Below are 13,136 nucleotides of genomic sequence, written 5' to 3'. Positions count from 1 at the left end.
AAATTTCTAAAATGACCAGTATGTCTGCAAGAGTTTCTTTCCCATGATGGGAAACAGATGAATCAGAGACTTCATCGGAAGGCTGGCTATCATCTCCAGCATTCACAGAAAAAAATGAAATAAAATCTAGAACAAATACAAACGTCCCTTGTTTAAGAGGAATTTAATACATTTGAAAAGTAAATCTTCAGATTTTAGGGTTTATGAGCTTGCAAGAATATTCTGTGTAGTGTTCACACTGTGGTTAGAATAATTCTAAATCAGCATTTAGCACCCACCAGATGAGGAGAAACAGTATATAAATCTGTGAAGACCAGTCTGATAAAATTAAATGACCTCAAGGTACATTAAAGAGCTGGGAGCACAAGATAGCCACCATTTGCTGCTCTTTATATTTCAATTTTCTGTTATAGTTTTGTTCCTCTTCTGAGTATGTAGATATTTATTTTCATGTGTATGTGTGTATCCATGTATATACGCATGCTTGCTTCTATGTAACTGCACAAGTGTGCGTAGGTATGAGTGTGTATATGTGTGTATGTTGTATTTGCAAATTCCTTCTTGACACTGTTGGAATGTAGCTCTAATAATATTTTTGACAGTTTTAGAGTCCAGTAATATCTTTTTCAAGGATGTACAAACTATTCCTCTGAGATCCACTCATTATGTAGTCCTCAGAGGGGATATAACTCTATTCTCTAGTTTCTGCAGAAGATCAGAAACTGCCCTACCAACCCTGACCACCCGCCGTCCAACATTCTTCTATAGTTTCATGCCATCTCCTGTTTAAACCGAGCTGCATTAACCTCTTTTCTATTGTAGCAGTCTTTAACAAAGACTTCTTTAGTATGTATTTCAATCAGTTCGATGTTTCTTTGAAAAGAATACCATCCAATGCTCAATCATACTCAACTATGTTCATAGCAGCTTTGTTTGTCATAGACAGAACCTGGGAACAACCTAAATGCCCCTCGATCGAAGAATGGATAAGGAAAATGTACATTTAATGGAGTACTACACAGCAGAAAAAAATAATGACATCTTGAGTTTTGCAGGAAAATGAATGGAGCTAGAAAACATTATTTTGAGTGAGGTAACCCAGACACAGAAAGACAATTAACACATGTCCTCACTCACAGGTGATTTTTAAACATAAAGCAAAGAAAACCAGTGTACAAACCACAAACATAGACAACAATGAGGACACTAAGAGAGACTCACATAGATCTAATCTATATGGGAAGTAGAAAGTAGAAAAAGACAAGATCTCCTGAGTAAACTGGGAGCATGAGGACCTTGGGGAAGGGTTGAATGGGGGGAGGGGAGAGGCAGGGAAAGGAGCAGAGAAAAATGTAAAGCTCAAAAAAATTCAATTAAAAAAAGAAGTAAGAACAGAAAGCAAGAAGAAAGAAAGTGAATAGATCAAGGTTAAAATTCACTTAAGACAAGAGATGAGAATTTCAGCCTGTGATCTTGGCTATTCTATACTGCCTTTGGCTGTAAGACAAAATGAAAAAGAATAAAGGTACAAAAAATGAATTCCATCCAAAGAGTTCCAGACAATAAAGGAAACACCTCTAGAACCTACTCATGAGAAGCAGAACCTAAACTTTTCTATTGTACTTTCCCTGCATGGTATAGGCAGCTGGCAGCATGTTTTCAGGCACACATGTTTCAGAATTATGCATTCTGAAGTCTATCAGCTACCTGAGAAAGCATATCAACAAATCTATTTAAATGTCACAGACACATCTCTCAATTAAAATGACAAAGATAAGAAATCTTTGGTTCTACAGTTTGTCTCTCTGTGTTTTTTTCATACTTATTTCTTTGAATTCCTTTGATTGTATGTAGTTTTAGTTTTGTTATCCATTTTTGTGATAAAATACCCTGGTGAGTACAAGGGAAGAAGGGTTTATTTGGGCTTATAGCTTTTTAGGGCTATCGTCCATTATGGCTGAGAAGGCACAGTGATAAGAAGGAAGTTAGGCACATTTCATCTATGTTCAAGAAGTGGAAATTAGCAGGACTTGAGGTCAGACTATGAAACTTCAAGGCTCACCCCCAGTGACACACTCCCTCAAGTGAGGTAGCACTAACTAGCATTTAGGTTTTATGTTTGTCTCAACATGTTTTCTGAGTTTCATCTGGTTTTCCCCATTTTAATTTTTCTATGTTCCTCTTGCTTGTTGTGTTATTTTTTAATTGTCAATCCTTCCATCATCTCTTAAAGAGTAGGTCAAGACTTTTTATTTTTGGCTAGAATGGAATGATTCATTTTCTTAAAGCAAGGTTACAAGGTATTTTTCATCTTGTTTTATTATTCCAAGTTCAAACCCTTTGGTTTCTGATGCAGAAGTATGTTTAATATTTCTCCTTTATCTCAGAAGGGGTCTTAATCCACAGTTCTTTGTAAGATAATTGACTTCATATATGATTATTTTGTAACATTTATATCTCTCATGAGTGCTTTGAAAGACTCATTCCATTCTTTGGCAATACTAGTGTCCTTGACTTTGTTCAGTGCCCTTGGTAGTCCTCAATGGACCCATTTCTTTCCTTTTAAAAGTAGGTAATAATATTATATTGAAACAATGACCTTTGTTTTAATTTCTTTGAAAATCAAAGCACATTTTGATCATGAAATTCTTTTAGTGAATACTATACTAAAGAATTTTTTTAAGGGACATTTCTTATTTGCTAAAAATATATATAAGTAATAGTGGAAAATTTGAAAATCTTTTAGTGACTATTTAATCTGGTTCTTTTTTAATTCTAGTGAATCAAAATGGTAAATTTATAGTTCATGATGCCTAAGATTCATAAAAAATTAAGTATGAAATAGAAAATTAGCCATGATTTGATCCTTTTACAATATTAGAATTATTTGAATATTTTTATGCAGTGAATTCTAATAATTTTTTTAGAAAAAAAATTTCCTGTTATTAATTATATGAATAATGTCCCTGACTATGTTCTTTAACTTTTTTCCTTATAAATTGCAAGATTTCATCAGGACATAATGATTAGTTATAAGGCTATTAAATTAGAGACTAAAGATAAAGTTTATTTTAAGCATGGAAACCACACATTCTTGAATTGTAATAAGTTAAAAAATTGTTTCAAATTAGTCTTCAGGTTTATACTTTCTAATGAAGTAGTGAAATCCGAGAGTTATAGCATGAGAAGTTACACTGTCATATGTATTTGTATTTTACACACATGAGTATTTTAACAGTTATGTTATGTAAAATCATAAGAAGGACTATGTTAGGAGAGTCAGGAACGAACAGAAAAGAGTAAAGAAAGTGGAAGAGGAGGAGTGAATATAAGCCAAGTGTGATCAGAAAGGTATGTCCTTTGATCCAGCATAATAATCTCTGCCCCCCTATCTTTCTTTCTCTCTCTTTCTTTCTTTGTGTAATTGTATGTGTTTGTCTGTCTGTATCTCTGTGATTATTTGTCTTATGGTTTTACACAGGTTGCAACAATGGGCCTTCCTTTTAAAAATTATTTTTTTATTTTCTTTTGTTTTATTTTGTGTGCATATGTGTGTGAGAGAGTATTTGGCACATATATGCAGGTGCCTACATATGCAGGTGCCTACACAGACAACAAAAAGATATAAAATTCACTGGAGTTAGAGTTACAGATGATTGTGAACTGCCTGAACCAACTCAGGTCCTCTGAAAGAGTAGCAAGTTCTCTTAACAGTCAAGTGATTTCTCCAATCCCACCCACCCCTAATTAGGCATTCTGGTTTATTAAATGTTTTCTACCATGTGCATTTGAAATAAGTCTTGGCCATATGTGAATTCTTGGTAAGAACAGAATTTCAGCACAGCATCCCCAGGAAAAGAAAAAGCAGAATGAGGCTCTGGAATGAGGGCCAACAGAATTGGTCCTCATTCCAACATGCAATTCTTCAAATAACTTTGGCAGTGACTGAATAAATGCCCTCTGTGTTTCTGTATGTACACTTGGCTTGAGGTACTCAGGTAACCAGAAGTTCATTCATTTCTCTAATCAGAACTCAAACAGCTTATTGATTACTAAATGTAAGAAACCATGTTAGATATTGAATATATAATTGAAGAAAGCCTGACAGATCTGTAGCTACAAATATTCTTCATCCCACTGGTCACCTTGGACCAGGTTCTTTCCACATATCTGTTCCCAAAGTCACTTATAAAATAACGACTTTGAGACTTAATATTAACCATACGCTGTTTGGCCTATTAGCTCAAGTTACTTATTAACTCTTACATCTTAAATTAACCAGTTCTATTATTTTATGTTTTACCATGAGCCTCATGGTTTATTACCTCTTGCTTCTTGGGCAGCTACATGGAGTATGCCTGACTCCACCTTCTTTCTCCCTGCATTCAGTTTAGTTCTCTTGCCTAACTATATTCTGCCATACCATAGGCCAAAGTAGTTTCTTTATTAACTAATAGTAATAAAACGTATTCACAGCATACAGAGGAAGATCCCACATCACAGATCTGTAGTAAGGAGGCCACTTGTTCGTTCCCAGCTGCCCAGACTCAAAATGATCACACAGAAACTGTATTAATTAAATCACTGCTTGGCCTATTAATTCTAGCTTCTTATTGGCTAGCTCTTACATCTTAATTTAACCCATTTCTATTAATCTGTGTATCGCCATGTGGCTGTGGCTTACTGGGAAGCTTCCAGCTCATCTGTCCCTGGTGGAGGCTACATGGCATCTCACCGACTCCACCTTCTTTCTCCAGAATTCAGTTTAGTTTTCCCTGCCTAGCTCTGTTCTGCCCTGCTATCGGCTCAAAGCAGTTTCTTTATCAATCAATGGTAATCACAGCATACAGAGGGGAATCCCACATCACAGATCTTGAGTGGAAAATAGTTATATTAAAAGTAATTATTAACACAAGCTTATATTTATTCAGCATTTACATGACAAAAGACTTCACACAAATCATTTAAAACCCTGGCTGAAAAAATAATCTCTAATTACTCTGTAGTTGCTAGGGAATATAAAAAGCAATAACAGAAAATTAGTGCCTAATTTTATATACATTTATACTAATAATAAGGGGAGCATTACTTAAATCAAAATATCATGAAAGTTGATGTCTAATAAGAGAGATGACTGGAAGGTTTATGGGAGCTTAATTTTAAAGATAGGGAAGCAGAAGCAGCATTAGCAAGTGGGAAAGATACATGTTTGAGAAAACAATAGGGGGAGGGGGGAGGCAAGGAGGGGAGCAGAGAAAAATGTAGAGCTCAAAAAATCAATAAAAATAGTATAAATGTGAAAGCTTGATAAAAACTTTTGATTCAAAAATCTAAAAAAAATCAAGCAAACACAACAAAAATGAAGAAAAATTCCTTTAAAGTCCTAATAATATTAAAGCAATTCACTATAATTGTGTTTAATTTAGGATCATCAAGAGAGAAACAGAGTAGTTAGACTACAATAAAACAAGAAAGAAAAGAAATGACTTCTTTAAAGAAACGTTACCCAATTATTCAAATACAAATGGCATTGGGGAAATGGACTGCTTCTTCAGCATCATCCCTCCTCTCGGACTGGGACTGTAGGAATAAGAGGGGAGAGTCCTCTGAGGAGCTGAAGCCCAACCATGTCTAAGAACAGAACACTCCTCTTAGGAAGCCTGTTGTGATTAGAACATATGTTTTGATTCACAGATTTGCAATAAAAGGAATGAATAGCTCAACACTACACATAAGCTATTTTAAAAATTATTTAGAAGTCTATTTTCGAAATCCTTCCAATATCATATCATGGAATATTTCTCCACACATACCCGACAGACTATGCCAGGGTACCTATTCTTAATAAGTCCTATTGAACTAATGATATAACTGTAAAGCTACGTGTTTTTTGATCTTTAACTTTTGTCTTAATTATTTTCAATTACAAAATAAAATAAATCTTTTTCTTCAGTGTTGCAGTTGATGTGCCTACATACATCATTCTTAGAGAGTATAATTAATATAAACAGGGCAGCAATGTAACAAAAGCATACCCATGAGCTGCTGTTTTAAATATACTTATTTTATTCCACGTGTATGTGTTTGCTGCAATTTATCTATGCTAACTGCATGCATGCCAGAGCCCCCAGAGGTAGAATACAGCACCATCTCCTCTGGAGTCGGAGTTGTGGGCAGTTACTAGCCACCACAGAGGTTCTGGGAACTGAAACGGGTGTTCTGCACGAGCAGAGATGTCCTTCCCTGCTGAGCCATCTTTCTGTTTTAAAAATAGCTTATCTGAGTGTTGAGTCATTCCTTTTGTTTCCACTCTGTGAGCCTAAAATAAACTATTTCATGTTTGTAGCTCTCTATAAGAAGAAAAACACCCATAACATGGTATAAGAATATTGTGTTGTCCAATGAGGACCCTAAGAGAGACATACATGGATCTAATCTACATGGGAAGTAGAAAAAGATAATATATCCTGAGTAAATTGGGAGCATGGGGACCATGGGAGAGGGTTGAAGAGGAGGGGAGAGGAAGATAGGAGAGAAAAATATAGAGCTCATTAAAAATCAATAATAAAAAAATACTGTGTTGTCAAAGGGTGTGAGAGCTGATTTTTGTATGTATTTGTGCACTGATCAAATAGGGAACCAAGAGGACTTTTCTGAAGACAAAGTGAGAATGGTGCAGCAAAAGTGTGAAAGAGAATGTGAATTAGCCCATGTACGAGATTTTCTCCCAGGAGCAGAGCTGACTGAGTGACATGCAGAACACTCCATAATTGTAATGCCATTACTCAATTCCTTTTCAAGTTTAAGCAGAATGGACAATTAAAGTGTCTTGGCATTTGTTTTATGTCAAAGTAAACTACACTTGAATATTCAGACTGTCAGAAAAACAATTTATTTTTGCTGATTGAATAATGGAGTGACATTTATTTTTAGAATAACATAAATATATTTAAAAGATGTCTCTTCTATTTGTAAAAAGCCTCATTTCTCTACTCATGAGGTATTTTATAGGTATAATACATATAAAATGATGAATTAGGGGCCCAAAGTAAAATTCTAAAATATGGCTGCTTGATTAAAAATTAAATGTCGTGTTGAGGCTCCCTGGGCTTCCTCTTATCTATGTTAGCATGCCTATTGAGTTTTCCATGTTCAGTCCATGTTATGAGTGCAGCTTCTAACATTTCTAAGAGAAATGATCTCACAGCAAATTCCTTCTTCCTCTGGTTCTTACAATCTTCCTACCTTCCCTTCTGCAAAGATCTCTGAGCCATAAATGTGGGAGTTCTCTTATAGATGTTCCCTGGTTCCCTGTTGGGACTAAGAAGGCAATCAAGAAATTCTGAGAGCAGAGAAACAGTCTTCTCTAGGGAAAAGAACACCAATTGGTTAAACAATAACAAATGGCTAATCTTGAAAACATACATACAACTTACATTATACAGACTGAGCTGGCTGTACTAATGTAGTTAGAAATATCCATATCCATGTATAAACACGTGAGTATATGTAACAATTTAGGAAGAACAAGAAAAGAAATATAGGAGGATTTGGAAGGAGGAAAGTGAAGGGTAAAAGGTTTATCATAATCTCAAAAAATTAAGTAATTTTAAAAGGTAAGCGTATAAATAAATACACATACACTCACATTCACGATCATATAACCACTCAAGCATACACACTCAAACTAACACACATACACACACACACACACACACACACACACACACACACACTCTTGCCTTCATTTTCGTAACCTACAAACCACCATACAACCTGCTCTCACCTGTATCTCTCGTGTCTCCATGTTCCTTTCCCTCAGTTTCCATGCAACCAAAATCTTCATCTTTGCTTATATCACATCCTTTTATTTGTCATGCCTCTTAACAAATGTGTTGGATACTATTTTGTCATTTTTAATAGTTTGTAATCATTCATCCTTCTTGCCTTTATGTTTTTCTTTGTTTTCTTATAAATTCCCAATTTTTATGTTTATTTTCCCCTGTATTTTATTAATTTCCCCACTTCCAATTATGGTGCTGTCTTCCCTGACAGCCTGTAAGTATGGATCCATTCTCCCTTAACTACAGGTCAGAGAGTTGGAGTTTAGTTGTTACTTCAAGGTTATTGTCAACAGTTCAAATAACAGGTGTGGCTAACATCCAGAGCTGGTGTTACAGGCATTAAACAGTAGGTCTGTACCGATCTCAGACAAAGGTCAAGGCTCTATTCCACCATAACTTAGCTGGGAGAATTCTGTTCTCTCAAGGTTATGGTCAATAGGTGTGGCTAATAGCCAGTCCTGGTATTTCAGGTATTAAGAAGTAGACTTTCTACCTCAGACAAAAGTCTAAGGATCCATCTAGGTTCCTACTCCCTTAGAGAGATAACTATGGATTCCACCCAGGAAGTTTGCCTACAGAATATTTTGGTATAGGGTGTGAGTGTTACTTATCTTGTTTTGGCAACAGAATATTTAACTAAGAATGTAGCCCAAAATCCTTCAATTGGTCTGTTCATTCCTTGTATCATGTTACTGCTGTTTTTTTTAAAAATCTTATTCCTACCTTTAGGGGTGGGGTATTTAAACAGATTGAAATTAAACTCAGATGATTTCAGCATTCACTGGAACTCTCTCCTGGTACTATCCCATGTCTCTGTTTATTATCTTCTCTTGTGTCTTCATTCTCTTTACTTATTTTTCTAACTCCCGTGCTCCCATCCTGGTAAGTGGCATACTTGTTGAAGCTGGTCTCCGACATTTTCCAGCCCTGTTTTCAATTAGAAAGTCACTTCTAAAATTTACTCTCTGTTACAACTTATTGAGCAAAGATAAATTTAATGAACTGGTATTTTATTGAATCAAACTGAAAATTCAGGTTATACTATGCCGTGGACTGAAGGATGTCCCTACAGTGCTAAAATCCATATGTTGAGACATAAGCCTCAATGTGATAGCATTTGGACACAAGCCAGTGGAGTTTAATTACCAGTGAGAGACCCTCAAGTGAAGAAGGGGACCTAACTCTATCATAAAAACAAAGTAGAAAGTTCTGCAAGCCAGACAGAAAGCGTTTAACAAGAAATGAACTTGGGCTTTATAATTAGCAGATGCCAGAATTATTAAACAAAAGTTGTTTAATAATTGCCTTTGAGGATGATCCACCCAGGCTCTGGCATTTTGTTGTCAGCCTGAGCCAAATCAAGCTACAATCTTGTTTTCTGCATTGTGTATTAGCCCTTTTTTTTGAAGATGCCAGCATCTATCTTGCATTACTTTGAGTTTTCTCTTTAGGACCTTGACTTATTTTCAACTTTATCTTGTTTTCAACTTTATTTATTAATATTAGCGTGTGTGCGTGAGTGTGTGTGTGTGTGTGTGTGTGTGTGTGTGTGTGTTTACATATTTGGAGACACAGAATTCAGAGGAAAATTTTCAGGAGGATGTTCCTTCTTTCCATTTTCAAACTGCAGAAAGCGCCTTTACCCACTGAGCCATCTCACTAGCAACAGAATTTTGACTCTTCTTTTCTTCTTTAATCATCTGAGTTTTTGTTATTGACTTCTGCTTTCAAGTAGTAACATAGATCCATATTTTCAATGCATTATGCTTAATAATCACAACCTAAGAGTTGTGGGAATTTGTTCATTTCTAATGGTGTACTTACCTGGGCACAATTTGAGGTATCCTGAATCGTGGAAGCCTGTGGTGCTATGAGCTTTTAAGGGACTTCTCAGGGTCCTATTATACAAACTTTTGGTTAGGGAAAACGGGATCATGCTGAAGTATTTATGGCTTGCTTGCATTCCTTTATTGATTGTGCAGATCATTATTTCATAGATTTCCCATTGAAGGCTCCATGATCAACTTGATCAATCTCCACGTATTGACTAAAAGGCTTGTTTTGTACAGATGCTTGATTCATTATTTCCTTCCTAAAAATAAAATTGTGGACATTATATGGCACTGGGACCTCATGTGTCCTGGTTCTTTCACAGCCTTGCGATGGTTTCACAGGAGCTATTTTTTCCAAGAAGAGCCAAAGTTATCCGTAGTTTTCATTGCTCTGCGCTATAATTATTGAGAATGACTTTCTTCCTCTTCTGTGTTTAAGATTCTATTAAATATTTTCTGAAGTACTGGTTTGTTGAACATGAAATTCTTTAATTTGAGATTATCAAGAAATGTCTTTATTTATTTATTAATTTTTAAAATGAACTTTCCTGGCTAAGGAAATCTTGATTTTGAGATTTTAGTCATATTGTATTTGCTTATTTTCTTGATGCCTAATATTCTCAGTATTTCTATGTTGTGATATAAATAAGCATTTTGGGGGCTGGGCACATCTTTCAATTTTTTCTACAGTTCTATTAAACTTTGATATGGGTCTTTAGAGTGGGTGATCTTCATTGGATATATTACTGTTTACAGGGGAGAATCAAACATCAGCAAAAGGGGCAATTATTTGCCAAAAAAATTTACTAAAATGTAATAAAATAAAATGGGTATTTCAATTCAGCCCACAATACGATTATAAGACAAAGAAGCTTAGATACTATTAAAATAAATAGAATTTAACTATTGTTAAAATTAAGGCATTGAATAAGTACAAAATGAAAAGATGGGGGGAATAAATAACCTTAAAGATAATTAACACAGATAAGTGGAAAAGTATATGGGGTGAAATGTAGGAGAAACAATAAGAGGGAACCAAATAATGGATGAAGAAAAGAGGAGAAAAATCATAGGATCTAATTAGGCAAGACAAACTTTACACAAAAGAATGCAAATGAATATAAAAGAGAAAAAGTTAATATATGACAGCCAATATTTCTTCCTTACTGGGAGGATGGGATTGCCCACACCCTGAACTGTCCTGTAATCAACTCAGAAGGCAATAGAAGAGCAGATCATTTAAAGTTCAAACAGACTAGTCAAGGAGAGCTGTGTGCGGTCTGTCTTCAGTGTTTTTGCTAAGTTTAATTCCTGCACAGACATCTACCTTCAGCTGTTCATTTATCATGGAGTTCCCCTAGCACAGTGTCCACCACATGAGATAGTATCAGTCATGTGCAACGTAGGCAGGCTTTCCTGGACTACAACGTCCAAGGCTCTGAAATAGGCTACAGCCTGCTCCTTCTTACATTTGAGGTTGGATATTCTTGTCTTATTAGGACTCGATTCTTGTTTCTGCTGATGCTTTGCAGCCTTTGTAAAAATATGTTTGTGTCTGTGAGTGTATGTCTAAGTCAAAGCCTATCCTGTGTTTGTGCATGGTTTTCAGGGCCATTGCTTAATAAGTCAATGGAGAGGGGCTCAAGTTTGGAGATAGTATAGTGTTGAGTATTCTAATATCTGCTCCAGAACAGTTTCGTTGCTGAGTTGCATTACATTTTGAACTTTTTTTTTTACTGTGTTAATATCTAATCTAATCAACTAATGTATTTGGGGCATCTGAAGAATATGACATTCTATTATTTTTAGAGATGACATACCTTTATATAAATCCTGATTTAGGAAGCTTTTATAATTTCTGCACAGGCAGACATTTGTACCAATAATTCATTATTTTAATTAAACATGTTTTCTACTTTGAAGTGTAATCTTTTATTTAGACTAACATGTTCTCATGAATTTTATACATTTGAATAAGGGCTATTCCTTTTTAAAGTTATTTCTTTTATTTCTTGATGTTAAGGTATAATTACATTTGTCCTTTTCTGTTCTTCTCTTTAAATTCCTATTTACTCCAACTTTTTCTCTTTCAAATTCATTGCATTTTCTCATTATTTACTGTTACACACATATTTGTGAAAGTATATTCAAATATATTCCTAAATACATAAATATAACTCGTTATAAAAATAACCAACTGCTTGTGCTGTACCCTGGGGAAGACTATTTATCCCACGTTCAGCGTTTCCTAGTTAGCTGGAGTTCTTTGTAGGGTTGAAGTCTCATGGGCAATCTCCCAAGCACTTTGCATGCTCATTGGTGCCATCCTCGCTTAGTTCATATTTAGATAGCCATGTCGGTGAGATTTTAGGGTTGTAGCTTTTAACATTACTAGGAGATGCACTCTCACAATCTTTCTGCCCCCTTTTCCTCAATATTTTCTTAGCCTTAGGTGTGGAGGTGTTTAACATGTGTCTATCCATTGAGACAGGGGACCACAACTCTGCATTTTGATTGGTTGTGGTTTGCTGTAGTGTTCTCCATGGGTTGCAAAAAGAAGTTTCCTTGATGAAGGATGAGGACTACAGTTGTCTGTCGATATGACGACAAATATCTAGACTATAGTTAGGGATTGTGCTGGTTTAGTAACATTGTAGGTTCTTCTCCAAGATCTACAACTTCACGGGCACTGTGTACTTGCCTAGGTTTCCATTACCAGACATGGTTTTCCTCTTGTTGAGTATGTCCTAAGTCCAATTAGAGAGCTGTTTACTACCACCAAGGTATGTGTGCCACTACTGTACCCTTAAGGCGATGTGCCATTTTGGCTGTTGAGTGGTTCATAGACATCATACTGTGTAGGACTGTTGGTTGGCCACTCCTCTGTAAACTTGCATGGCTGCTTCTGGAACCATGAAAGCTAGTCCATAGAGAGAAGGCTTTCGGGTCAGTAAAGCTCAGAGGCCTATGGGTTCTATGTTGAAAGTACTGGTGTCTTCAGCAACAAGAACTTTACCTTCCACCTCTGGGAGGACATCGAAGAGCAAGAGCAATAAAACTATTCTTTTTATTTTCACGTCATATTTTTTTTGCTTTATTTTAATAATATATTTTATAGTATAAATTTTAGTAGACCATATGACTATATTTCTGATATTTTGAATATTAAAACTTCTTCCATTCAACTTCTTATGAACAGTGATCTTCTTCTCTTAGTATATGAATACTTCTTCACCACATCTACACTGACATGTGATATAAAATTAAATTTACACTATATTCACATTTGCATTTAATTAATCCTTACAATTACAATGACACTCATTGATTTATTAGTAGTTCTTACCTTAATCTTAAGAGGTTAGAATTAATACACTAAAACTGAGAGAGTATTGTCTCTTATACTTAAATATAATATCACCTATGTTTGATGCTTTGTAGTGAGGAGCTGCGGGCAGGC

This window comes from Myodes glareolus, chromosome 11 (assembly GCF_982192425.1).
Source record: "Myodes glareolus chromosome 11, mMyoGla1.1, whole genome shotgun sequence".
Taxonomy (NCBI): Eukaryota; Metazoa; Chordata; class Mammalia; order Rodentia; family Cricetidae; genus Myodes; species Myodes glareolus.
The sequence above is the reverse complement of the archived record's forward strand: the minus strand, read 5'-3'. Positions refer to the sequence as shown.